This window comes from Dicentrarchus labrax, unplaced genomic scaffold (assembly GCF_905237075.1).
Source record: "Dicentrarchus labrax unplaced genomic scaffold, dlabrax2021, whole genome shotgun sequence".
NCBI lineage: Eukaryota > Metazoa > Chordata > Actinopteri > Moronidae > Dicentrarchus > Dicentrarchus labrax.
In genome coordinates, this window is record NW_026136999.1 from 227,364 (window position 1) to 239,686 (window position 12,323).

Below are 12,323 nucleotides of genomic sequence, written 5' to 3' on the forward strand. Positions count from 1 at the left end.
GTCTTTAAGGCGTTCACGGTGATGTAGTGAGAGATGACATAAAGCGCCACACCTTCCTCCTTCCTCTTCGTCTCTGTCGCTGACTGAGGAGTGTTTGTTCTGGAGTTTAATCTCTGACACGACGCCTCGTTCCTGCTCCGACACTGAAAGTAATCCAGTCGGCCTCACAAAGGGAGGCTGGGTGGGAGAGGGGGGAGTCGGGGGGGAGAGAGAGGGGGAGAAAGAAGTAAATCTGAACAGTAAGTGAGAGGTAGAGCAGGTTTGGATAATTAGTCACCTCATTTCCAATTAATTAACGCAGAAGCACACACTTTGTAACCTGTGCTCCAGGTGTGTGTGTGAGTGTGTGTGTGTGTGAGTGTGTGAGTGTGTGTGTGTGAGTGTGTGTGTGTGTGTGTGTGTGTGAGTGTGTGTGAGTGTGTGAGTGTGTGTGTGAGTGTGTGTGTTATATGACACGTTTGCTGAAGTGTTTAACAAATGACATTTCTGTTCAGACACGTCGCCGCCTCCTCGCCGCTCATACCGAAATCTGGTTCCCGTTTCATGAGAATCAATCACGTCGTTACGTTATGACACATTACGGACGTTTGTGTTCTTCAGGGTCGACCGACATTACGTAACTTTTCTACCTTAAAACGAAGGCAGAACAGACCTTTGATTCTCTGCCCAGAACTGCTGCTGAAGGTCGGGCTCGCACGCACAGAATTATATTTCTATGATAAACTTAGTCGTACTGGTGAGTTTTAATCCATATTTTACTTTTTTACCATCAAAATAAAGTTTTGTCGTTTGAAAATACAAAATAAAACGACTTTATTCTGTATAAATTCCTTTAAATGGTGTATAAATAAAGGTTCTGCCCTGAGATATCAGTGCTTTACTGTTACAGAAGCTCAGGGACTTTGTGAGTCCGAACAATGGAAATAGTTTTGGGCCATGAGCCGGACCCGAACCAGAATAAATAAATAAATGTAAAGTTAATTACAAGCTAAGGTAAACTACATTGTGCAAATAATTATCAAAACATATAAAAATGTTCATCTATTAAAAATATTTAAATATTAAATTCAGTTGGGGTCCAATCAGGATCGGACGGAGAATAAAGGCTCTCCTTCGGACCGCTGGGAGGACGAGGTGGAGCGGCGCTGAAATGGGCGCCAGAACCAGAGACGGGCGATGTAACCGGGCTCAGCAGCTTCTGTTGGACAGAACTAATGACGGAGGGTCAGAGGACGCTGACGGACAGACGGCGAGCTGTTGAGTTTGAGGCTGCTTGTTTGATGTTTGATGTCAGCAAAGACGTTTTTTATTATAATCTTGAATTCCACCAGCTGTGGCATCTGTGTGCGGTATTTTATTTTGAAAATCAACTGGATTCTCTACGCAGTTTCTGTGTCTGACTTCCTGCCACGTGCGATCGGCTGCCGGTGTCAATCAGATGTTTTTAACCTTTTAATATCTTTAATATAATTAATAACAAAGTCAACCTAAGTGATGAAAGGTTTTCTCTGTGTAGTGACGAGGACGTAGGAGGATGCTAACTGCGTTTTCACAATAAAGCTCCAACCTTAAACCTTGAATGTCTGGTGTAAAAGCTTCCTTTAATCCCGGCTCGTTCCCCTGAATACTCACCGTCTGACGGGCCGTCATCTTGTCAGCTTGTTTCTCTGCTGCTGTACAAACCTGTCAGGACATCTTCCAGCTGCTAAAACCAGCATGTCCTCCAGCGCTGGCACTGGTCCCAGTATGTCAGCTCACAGGGGCCGGATGAGGAGAGCCGCTCCAGGCAGAGTGACACTGATACCGTGAGCCGCCTCTTTCTGGCCAGATACAGCACAAACCTGCAGAACTACAAACTCTTTATTTAACATGAACTACCAGATGTATGTGGCTACATTCATTATAGGAACATCCTTTAGCTACTTGACTTTTAGCTTTAGCAATGTGCACATAAGCTTTTAATACAAACACATTAACAGTAAAGACTTTTCCCGCTACAGTGTTGTTGTTTTTTGCTATAGTTGTAGTTTCCTTCTTTGTAGTCCACAGAGCAGTAGTCCACCTACTTCCTGTGAAATATAAACACACACTGATCACCAACAAGAGAAAACGTGACGTAAATCTGTCCTGTTGCAGCTTCACACAGGTTTTATTAGCTCTTTATTTACGGACGCTGCTTTGTTCCAGATACGATCTGTGTCTTCTAATAGTTTTATTTATTGGACAAAGAGAGAGAGAGAGTTATCCCCTGGTCCCATCTTCTGTGTTAAGTGCAGGTCGAGCGAGGTTCATCTCCAGCTGATCATCTTACAGAGAGAGAGAGGCCCCGGTCGTGCTCGGACGACCACAGACATGCCCACTCGAGAAAAAAAAACAAGCCTTTTGAGCTCAGACGCAACATGCTTCTATACGTTAGCCTGTTAGCATCCTCATTACGACACAGTGACTGTCGACAGCTGAGAATAAAATCCTTTTCCATTCAGCTTATTTCTGTGTGTGATGTCCTTTCAGCAGATGAGGAGCTGCTTTTATAACCAGCAACAGCTGATTGACTGCAGTGTAAAAATAAAATAAATCACCTGTCGAGTCAACTGTGGTTGTAAAACAGCAGATTTTTTCCCCCTTTAAATCATTCAGCACTCATGTGAACATGTTGGCGTGTTTTATCCGCAGGTTGTGAAACCCAAATCCAGCCTGAATAGAGCTGGTATGAATTAATGAACGGCGTATTGCGGCTCTCCTTTCTGCACGCGGACGATGGTTAAGTCGATTTTGACAAGCAATTAGAAAAAAGGCCCACAGAAATATTTTTCCATCAAAAGCTCCTGATAGCTTAATGGTTGGTAAATCCCGGCCTCCTGCGGGCCGGAGCCAGGTGGGCGGTTCAGGGAGGTGAAAGTCAGGACTGGAGATCTGAACCAGGTCGAGGACTTTAAGAACGTTTATTCAAGCAGCCGAATATTTTGCTTGTACACTGTAAAAGATTTCAGTAGATTTTACAGTGAAAAACTGTCAAACAGTGACAGTAAAAGACTGTAAACTCTAAATAGGTTAAAACACTGATATCTCACAGCAAAGCCTTTATTTATACGGCATTTTAAAGGAATTGATACAGAGTAAATTGCAGTAAATTGCACAGAAAACCACCGTAATAGCTTTCTTTGGTATTTTCATGTGGCAAAACTGTTTATTTTGATGGTAAAAACTAAACAATATAGATTTAAACTCAACAACACTAACATCCTTTTACCGTAATAGTAGAAAAAGTTCTACTGCAACCACAGCTGACAGCAGAGCGGACTGTGTCGTACAGTACAGACGTGTCCTGATATATAATCCACCTACCGACCTAAAAGAGTGCACTAATTACTTTTTAACATTATATGAAACACATATATCTACATATTGTTCTTGTAGTACTGGTTGAAGCACTGCACTGATAATCTCCTGCATTGGGCCTTACGGAGGAAAATTAGCTTTTTAGCTAGCTCCGGCACATTTACTTTGAAGTGTAAACCACAATGTTGATTGATGTGAATTGTCTCTGGTCAATAAATCAATAAATCTGGGAAAAGGTGAAGAATATATTCAGACATACTGTAGTTCATTCCCATGCTAGTAATCTCAGTCCACGGCACCGTGGCCTCTCCTCAGTGTGAAGGGGTCGGCAGGAAGACGCCGCCCGCTGCGGGAACAGGAGTTAAACAGTCACTCAAACCCAACAAAAAATGAACAGTTGAAGTAAGTATTTAAATTGTTGGTCATGTAATTCCAGTTTGATCCACTGACTCATTGTCTTTAAAGTGACTTCACAAGAACATAAGCGCCACTGTGCTGTAAGAAAACTGAGTTTCAACCTAAGTGGTAACATTTAACGTTAAAGAAGATGCATTTTGTTCACACACTTTAAATAAGTTTGGAGAAATGCTGCATGAGTGTATAAATTGTTTGAGTTAATAAACTTGAATGGTTCAATGTAATCGTTTTTACAGGGTACCTGAACTCACCATCCTGCAGGAGGGAAGCGATGATGATGATGATGATGGTTTCTTTATATAATGCACCTTTACATACAGATACTGATTCATAAATACACATAAATCAATCATTAAATAATAATAATAACAATAAGTAGTTCTCTCTATAACACACATAGTTTGTTTGGATTTAAGTTGTATTTTGACTTCATAGATAGACTTTATATACGATGTCCCTGCAGTGAGTTTGTGATTATTCGGCTAAAGATAACTAAAGATAACTAATGCTACTTTTTATTCACATTAAATTCTTTAAAAGTCCCCAAAAACCTCATCAATATTTTGTCGATATTTCCCAGACTACCCTTCCCCAACCTTTTGTTTGTCGGGCCACAGATTGTCTGCGTGTGCTTAACGTTAACCATAGAAATCAACCAACTGACCTCTGCAGGAGCCGGACGCTGTCTCTGCTCTCGGAGTTTCTTTTCTTTGACATTTCTGTGTTTGACTGTGAACTCGAAACAGTCCGACACAACAAAGAAATACACAGAAAAAGCTGATATTTCTCCTTCTCCACTCAGTTTGAAAGCTCCAGACGCTCTGCAGCAATCAGGAAGCGACATTAAACTGTGACACGACCGCCATCATCCCTGCAGGTCTGACCTGTCTGAACACTGTGGGCAGAAAGAGTTCCTCAGTGAGTCTTTACAAACATGGCTCTGATAACAGCAGAGACCTGTTAGGACCTGGACCCACAATAAAGGAAGTATAAAACTTTTATCTCTTCTGGCGGAGTCCGCCATGTTGAACCGTTGCTGTTTCTACAGTAGCCCAGACGATCCAGACACTGGCTCTATAGAGCGTGTACCTCCCACACGCTTTGTTCAGTTGGTTGCAATCATTTACTGCCACATCTGGCTGTTGTACTTTCTATCATAGACTGTATGATTAAAAGTGGTCGGCTCTCGTCTCCTGAAGGTGAAGTTGAATGAAGCCTGAAAACATTGTTACCATCCACTGTTTAGATCTTGGTGCTTTTTAACTCTAGATTTGAACCGGATGAAGGATTTTAGTCATCGGACGTCTGGATCTTAAGTTATCAGAGAAACAAGCTGAGCTAACGTTAGCAGCAGCTCGGCTCGCAGCCCCTCCGGGACGTCCTTTGTCTGTCCAACAGCGTGGGAGAAGCGGTGATTGTTAAGGTGGAACTGCTTTATTCAGTGTGTTTAGTGGTTTTAATCAGCGGGTCTGTTTGTGTTGGAGAGGAGGAGACCTCTGTGGATCATTGGGCTCCCGGTAGAAACCTCCTGAACCATGAACACTGAAGGAATCCTAACCGGGAGAAGCTGACTGCAATGACGCCAATGGTGGTGAAGACAACAACTCCCATGATCCCACGCTGCTTCACCACCATATAACTTTATCTTATTGTTAATGTTTGGATGTGAGAGAGCCCCTAGTGGCAGAAATGACCCACTGTACGTTTGAAGGCCTTCAGTATTGAGGTAAATTCGTGGCTTTAGTATTTCTACACTGTAGTTTTGCTGCTTCCCATCATCCTCTCAGCCTCTCTGTTTTCATATATCAGGACACCTCTCCATGTATTATCACGTACATGCACAGCTCTTTGCTGTTCACACGCAGCACAGAAACATGAAATCTGGGCAGAAGAGAGGCGACTGTGTGTGTTTGTCAGCTGCAGTGTGAACAGAGCTCGACTCTCTGAGGATCCACCAGCAGCCTGATCGGCACTGTGGAGACGCCTGATGCCAAACAGATCAATGACGGTTCCTGTCTGGCCAGGCGGACGCTCCTTCTGGAGAACCAAGTCTTCCATCACAACATATTGAGGGCAACAAACCACCACCCATCACCCCCTCCCTCGCTCCTCCTCCGTCCTCCCCCACAGAGAGGCAGAAAAGGGAAAGTGGACCGCAGACAAAGGCTGGCAGAGAAAACACGGCCGCTCGTCGGAAAAAGGCAGGATTTCAGTTGTGAATGGAGAAGTTCAGACGCGGCAACTGTCACCAGAACGTCCCGTCAAAACCAGTTTATCCAGAAAACGATGAAAGTTTCACAAAAGTGAGGCTCAACGGGGATTTCATAAGAAAATCCAACACGGTGCTGCAGCTCTCCAGCTGTTTCCTGCAGCTGTGGACCCTTTGGTTGGATGAAATCAGGCGTCACATAAAAGCCACTGGGAGAAAGTAACAGATTACATTTAGGTACCAATGTGAGGTACTGCAGATTTTATTTAGGGCGCAAATAAATGAGTAGAATTTCTTCCTCCTGCTAAATGCACTGATCTTCTCATTTATAAAGTATTTTAAACGTGTACACTGTAAAACCTGATGAGTTAGTTTAACTCAAACTTAAACAATTTAGTAACTCCAACAATTTAAGCATGAAAAAACATAAGTATATTACAGTAAATTACACTCTACATTTCTACCAACTTATTTAAAGAGTGTGAACAGAATTTATCAGAATAAAGTCACTTAAATTAATCTTCTTTATACAAATGATACAACTTAAATTTACTCAGCAAATTATTACATAACCTGTCAAAACAGCAGATGAACGATAAAAATCTATTAATCGATTATCAAAGTGCGAGCTAATTAATTTTTGCTTTTTGTGATGATATAAAGTCGACTTAAAGAAACTGAGTCAGTGGAACAAACTGGAATTAAATCATCAATAATTAAAATACTGCGGTTCACTCAGTGAGTTGGGTTTAATTAATGATTTAGAGGATTAAGTTATGTTAACTTATTTATTTTTTATTTCACTCTGTTGTTTTGCTGAGAATTAAAAAATACTTTAACTCCTGTAAATGTACTAAAATGGTCTCGTTTATAAAGTGAGTCGACGTCTCCAAACGAAAGCCGTTAACATAAATGTTTATTTTGTCTCATTTATAAAGTATTTTAAGGGTGTACTGATGAGGTAAAAAAAAAAGCCTAAATTCTTCCTAAACAAACAAAGTTGGTCTCATAAAGTATTTAAAATGTACATTGTTTTATTTTACGTTCAATAAAACGCGACGTGATGCAGAAAAAGACGTAACAAAGGTTCATTTATGCACAAATTTGTTGTTCTGACTGTGAGTTGTTTTACTTTACTGGAGTATTTTTACTACATTAAAAGTTACTACAATACAAAATATAACCAACTAATAAGTGATGATGTATTATTATAGATTAATATGAGACTTTATTGATTTCTGGAGGGAAGCTTCCAACAGTATATAAAGGCATTAATTAGCCCCAACATAACACATTAATAATTAAAATACAATAATGTATATTATTCTAAAATGGAGAACTTTAAGTATACTTTGATACTAATACTTTTATTATCACTTAAACTGTGCTGGACGTTTACTGTAAAAGTATTTCTACACTGTGGTACTTTATATGCTCCAGATATGGTTGTGATATTAGTGACGTGCATTAACATTTGTTATATAATATATAAGATTCCTGTGTGAGATTTTAAGACTATTATAGAGATAATTCACTGTATATTAGAGATAATCTGATGTATGTGTGTGTGTGTGTGTGTGTGTGTGTGTGAAAGGTTTTGAGACAACTCTTCTTTATTGTGTGTAGTGTATATATTTAATTTTATTCTACTTTATTCTATTTTATTCTCTTTCTTTACTCTTTGCACTGCATCCCCTGTTCTGATAGGCTTTATTGGGATTGGAAACAGGTGTTTACATCCCTAAAGCAACTGCCAAATATATAAATATATTTATATATTTGTGTATATATACAGATGAGTCAAAATAATAAGTATTAATATTATTAGTTAAAAAGTACAAATACAACACTACATACAGCCCATGGTTCTGATATTGTGAGAGACATATATAATAATGTCACTAAATTAGTTTTAGTGTTTGGTTATTATATATAATTCATGTGTAATCAGATTGTTTCAGTGTTTCCTGTAATATAATATAAAACAGTCAATTATATATACTGCTTTTATCATAATTTATGAATTAATTAAAACAGGAAGCAGCAGATTATAGCTGCTGTTATTGACAACCTTAATCATATTAAGTCAATATAAAATATATGAATTATCATTACTGTAACTGTGGGAATAAAACTGCTGCAACCAACACTGATTAGAAAAATGAGCAGTTTTAGTTTATGGAGCAGGTTATAAACTCGTGTACGGCTTTAATAGTGTAACAGTTTATTTTCTATAATTTTAATTATTATTTAATCTTACATTAGCTGTAATAAACACCACTGTTTAGTTCACATTGTGCTGCACATATCTAAAGTACTGTACATTATGAGCTGTTCCACTCGATGCTGTCACACTGTTATAATTACACTCCATTACAGTAAAGATTATACAACAGGAAGTATAGGAGGAAAAGTTATTGCCTGCAGAGCGACCACCTTCTTTTTCTTTTCTGTGCCGTCGACAGCGAGAGGAGGAGAGACAGAAACAAAGAGTAATCGGCCTTTAATAAAATGTTTGGTGCACCTGCAGTGTCAGTGAGCGGCTGATGGAGATTGAAATGTGTTCACCTGCTGTTACCAGAACAAAGTTTGGACGAAGAGGAGGAAGGAGAACGGGGGAATTTTACCGAATAAAATCATAAAATAATGTGTAATTTCTGCTGTACTGTGTAGTTTCCCTCCTTTATATTTACTACATCACTGCTGACACAATATTATTATCTGGTCAGAGTGATGAATCATCCGCTGCAGCTCAGGAAACTTTCACTGCAGACTTTTACTTTGTCATTTTTTTTAATTATACAGTTTTTAGCTTACAAAAAACAGAACCTTAAAGAATTGTGTACCATAAATATAAGAAACATCCATAAAACCACACGTGTATTTTTTCTCATGCATAAATTATATTTAACAGACTTTTAATGAGCAAAAAAAGTTTGTATATAAAAAAAATAAGAATAAATCAGGTCAATGTGCTTTTTGTAAGAGAATTATATTTTAAAGTGTAAAATAAAATCACAGTAAAGTCTGCAGACTGCGTTTGGGTCTTAAAAACTAAATTCTGATGTGTGTTAAAATGCAGGAGTTTAAAATATCCTGTGTTTGTGTTTGTGTGTGTTGCAGTGTGTGTGTGTGTGTGTGTGTGTGTGTGTGTGTGTGCTCCACCATATTGGCCACACAGGATACACACTGAGCCCTGCTTTGCTAAAAATACACACTTAAACACACCAGGCCTTGTTTAGCCATACAGTCTGCAAACACAAGGACAACACAGAGACATGTACAGACCCAACACTCGCGCAGTCAGCCAGTCTGAAGCCGCTGCCGCTGGGCTCTGACAGATTTCTATTACACCTCATTATATTTGCTGTTGGTTTCTGTGTCACATCGACCGGCGGCTTTACGGAGGCTGATCCTCGCTCCCACTTCGCTCTGGTTCTAAACTCTGATGCTAATCTGGTGTTGATTCTGTGGTCAGATTATGTGAGCGCCTGTTTCCAATCCCACACACAAACACAGCTTTTATTTTCATTATGGAAACACAAACCGGAGTTAGAGCGAAAGGATGATGGACGTATTTTACACGCTTCACATTCGACCAAACTTTAATGATAGCGAACGGCTAACAGTTAAATCAGAATGAGTCAGGTGAGCAGCTACAGTGTAAGCTAACAGGTTGAAGTTGGCCCTTCCTGCACAATGAGAACTTTTACGTAAAGTTGATTTTGATGCTAATATCTGTTTGTGGATTGTGGATGTGTTTACACTGTGGTGTGAGCAGAAAGCAGTGTGGAGATAAACTGCTCTCTCATAAGATATCTGAGTGCTGTGAGGAGATGAAACGCTGCTGTGAGCAGATAAAGAGGAAGTTGCTCGCCGCTCGTCCCCGTCGATGCTCCATTGACGGCGAGCAGCGGAGCGCACGGAGACCAGCGGGCTTTTTAAAACAACAAAACCAAAGATCACACCGGGTTTAAGAAAATATTATTATGTGTCGTAATTGGCAGGACTGAACCGGGGAGGGTGGGGGGGGCAGCTGGTCGGCTGAAGACGAGGGAGGAAGTAAGGAAGGAGGAAGGACGGGGGGGCAAATTGAAACGACACCACTTTGCACTTTGACAATCGGATTTGGTGAGTTTGTTTAACCCGACAGGTCCTCAGCTAGCCGCCTGCTTTTACTCGCTCATTAAAACGATTATTCACGACCCGTCGACTGTTTGCTGCTCGTTCACATCAAACCCCCCCCACTCCTGACCCCCCCCCCCCACACACACACACTCCGACCCCCCCCCTCCCCACCAGCTACCCCTCCTGAAACCTACCAACACACAGTCTGTTCCTCTCACTGCGTCTATAATGTAGATTATTCCATAAAGCATCATTACAGGAAGCTAACAAACTATAGACAACAAACTATAGACAACAAACTATAGACAACAAACTATAAACAACAAACTATAGACAACAAACTATAGACAACAAACTATAGACAACAAACTATAAACAGCAAACTATAGACAACAAACTATAGACAACAAACTATAAACAACAAACTATAGACAACAAACTATAGACAACAAACTATAAACAACAAACTATAGACAACAAACTATAGACAACAAACTATAGACAACAAACTATAGACATCAAACTATAAACAACAAACTATAGACAACAAACTATAGACAGCAAACTATAGACAACAAACTATAGACAACAAACTATAGACAGCAAACTATAGACAACAAACTATAGACAGCAAACTATAGACAACAAACTATAGACAACAAACTATAGACAACAAACTATAAACAACAAACTATAGACAACAAACTATAAACAACAAACTATAGACAACAAACTATAGACAACAAACTATAGACAACAAACTATAAACAACAAACTATAGACAACAAACTATAAACAACAAACTATAAACAACAAACTATAAACAACAAACTATAAACAACAAACTATAGACAACAAACTATAGACAACAAACTATAGACAACAAACTATAGACAACAAACTATAAACAACAAACTATAGACAACAAACTATAAACAACAAACTATAGACAACAAACTATAGACAACAAACTATAGACAACAAACTATAAACAACAAACTATAGACAACAAACTATAGACAACAAACTATAAACAACAAACTATAAACAACAAACTATAGACAACAAACTATAAACAACAAACTATAGACAACAAACTATAGACAACAAACTATAAACAACAAACTATAGACAACAAACTATAGACAACAAACTATAGACAACAAACTATAAACAACAAACTATAAACAACAAACTATAGACAACAAACTATAGACAACAAACTATAAACAACAAACTATAGACAACAAACTATAGACAACAAACTTGTTGGCAACTCTTTTAGAACATTTTGGTTCCAGCTAACTTTTAGTTCATTAGTCTGATACAGGTTAGCTTAGCTAACAGTTCAGTTCTGGTTAGCAGACAGCTAAAAGCTAACAGCTAACAGCTAACAGCTAAAAGCTAACAGCTAATGGCTAAAAGCTAACAGCTAACAGCTAATGGCTAAAAGCTAACAGCTAACAGCTAATGGCTAAAAGCTAACAGCTCACAGCTAAAAGCTAACAGCTCACAGCTAAAAGCTAACAGCTAACAGCTAAAAGCTAACAGCAGTTTTTAATAATTAATACAAATATTTAAAATCTTTAATGATTACATTAGATTGAATAACTTCTTATTAAATAATTATAAAGTTGGACGTGATATATTATAGATTATAATACAATAATAATATTAATAATAATATTAATATTAATAATATTAATAATATTAATAATATTATAATAATATATTATTACTATATAATATTAATAATAATATTATTATTAATATTAGTAATATTATTAATATTAATATTAATAATATTAATAATATTATTAATAATAATAGGTAAAGTCAGGTTGAGTCGACCTCTTTCCTCCAAATGATAAAGAAGCCTCATATATCTAACTATACTATAAACTCTATTTAACATATATAATAAAGTATTTAACTGTAAACAATTTACAGAATATAGAACAACACTGTATTTATATTGTACTGTAATAAATCCAGTTACATTAATGAATCCAGTTACATTAATGTTACATTAATGAATCCAGTTACATTAATGAATCCAGTTACATTAATAAATCCAGTTACATTAATGAATCCAGTTATATTAATGAATCCAGTTACATTAATAAATCAGTTACATTAATGAATCCAGTTACATTAATGAATCCAGTTACATTAATAAATCCAGTTACATTAATAAATCCAGTTACATTAATAAATCCAGTTACATTAA

At 38.0% G+C, this 12,323-nt stretch overlaps 1 long non-coding RNA gene across 1 annotated transcript; it reads left to right on the forward strand.

Moving 5' to 3' along the window:
- Nucleotides 1-533: 533 nt before the first annotated feature.
- On the forward strand, nucleotides 534-1,580 carry LOC127361305 (uncharacterized). The gene is made up of 2 exons (XR_007884188.1): nucleotides 534-736; nucleotides 890-1,580. It is a non-coding gene; the product is annotated as an uncharacterized LOC127361305 (long non-coding RNA).
- The last annotated feature ends 10,743 nt before the right edge of the window (nucleotides 1,581-12,323 follow it).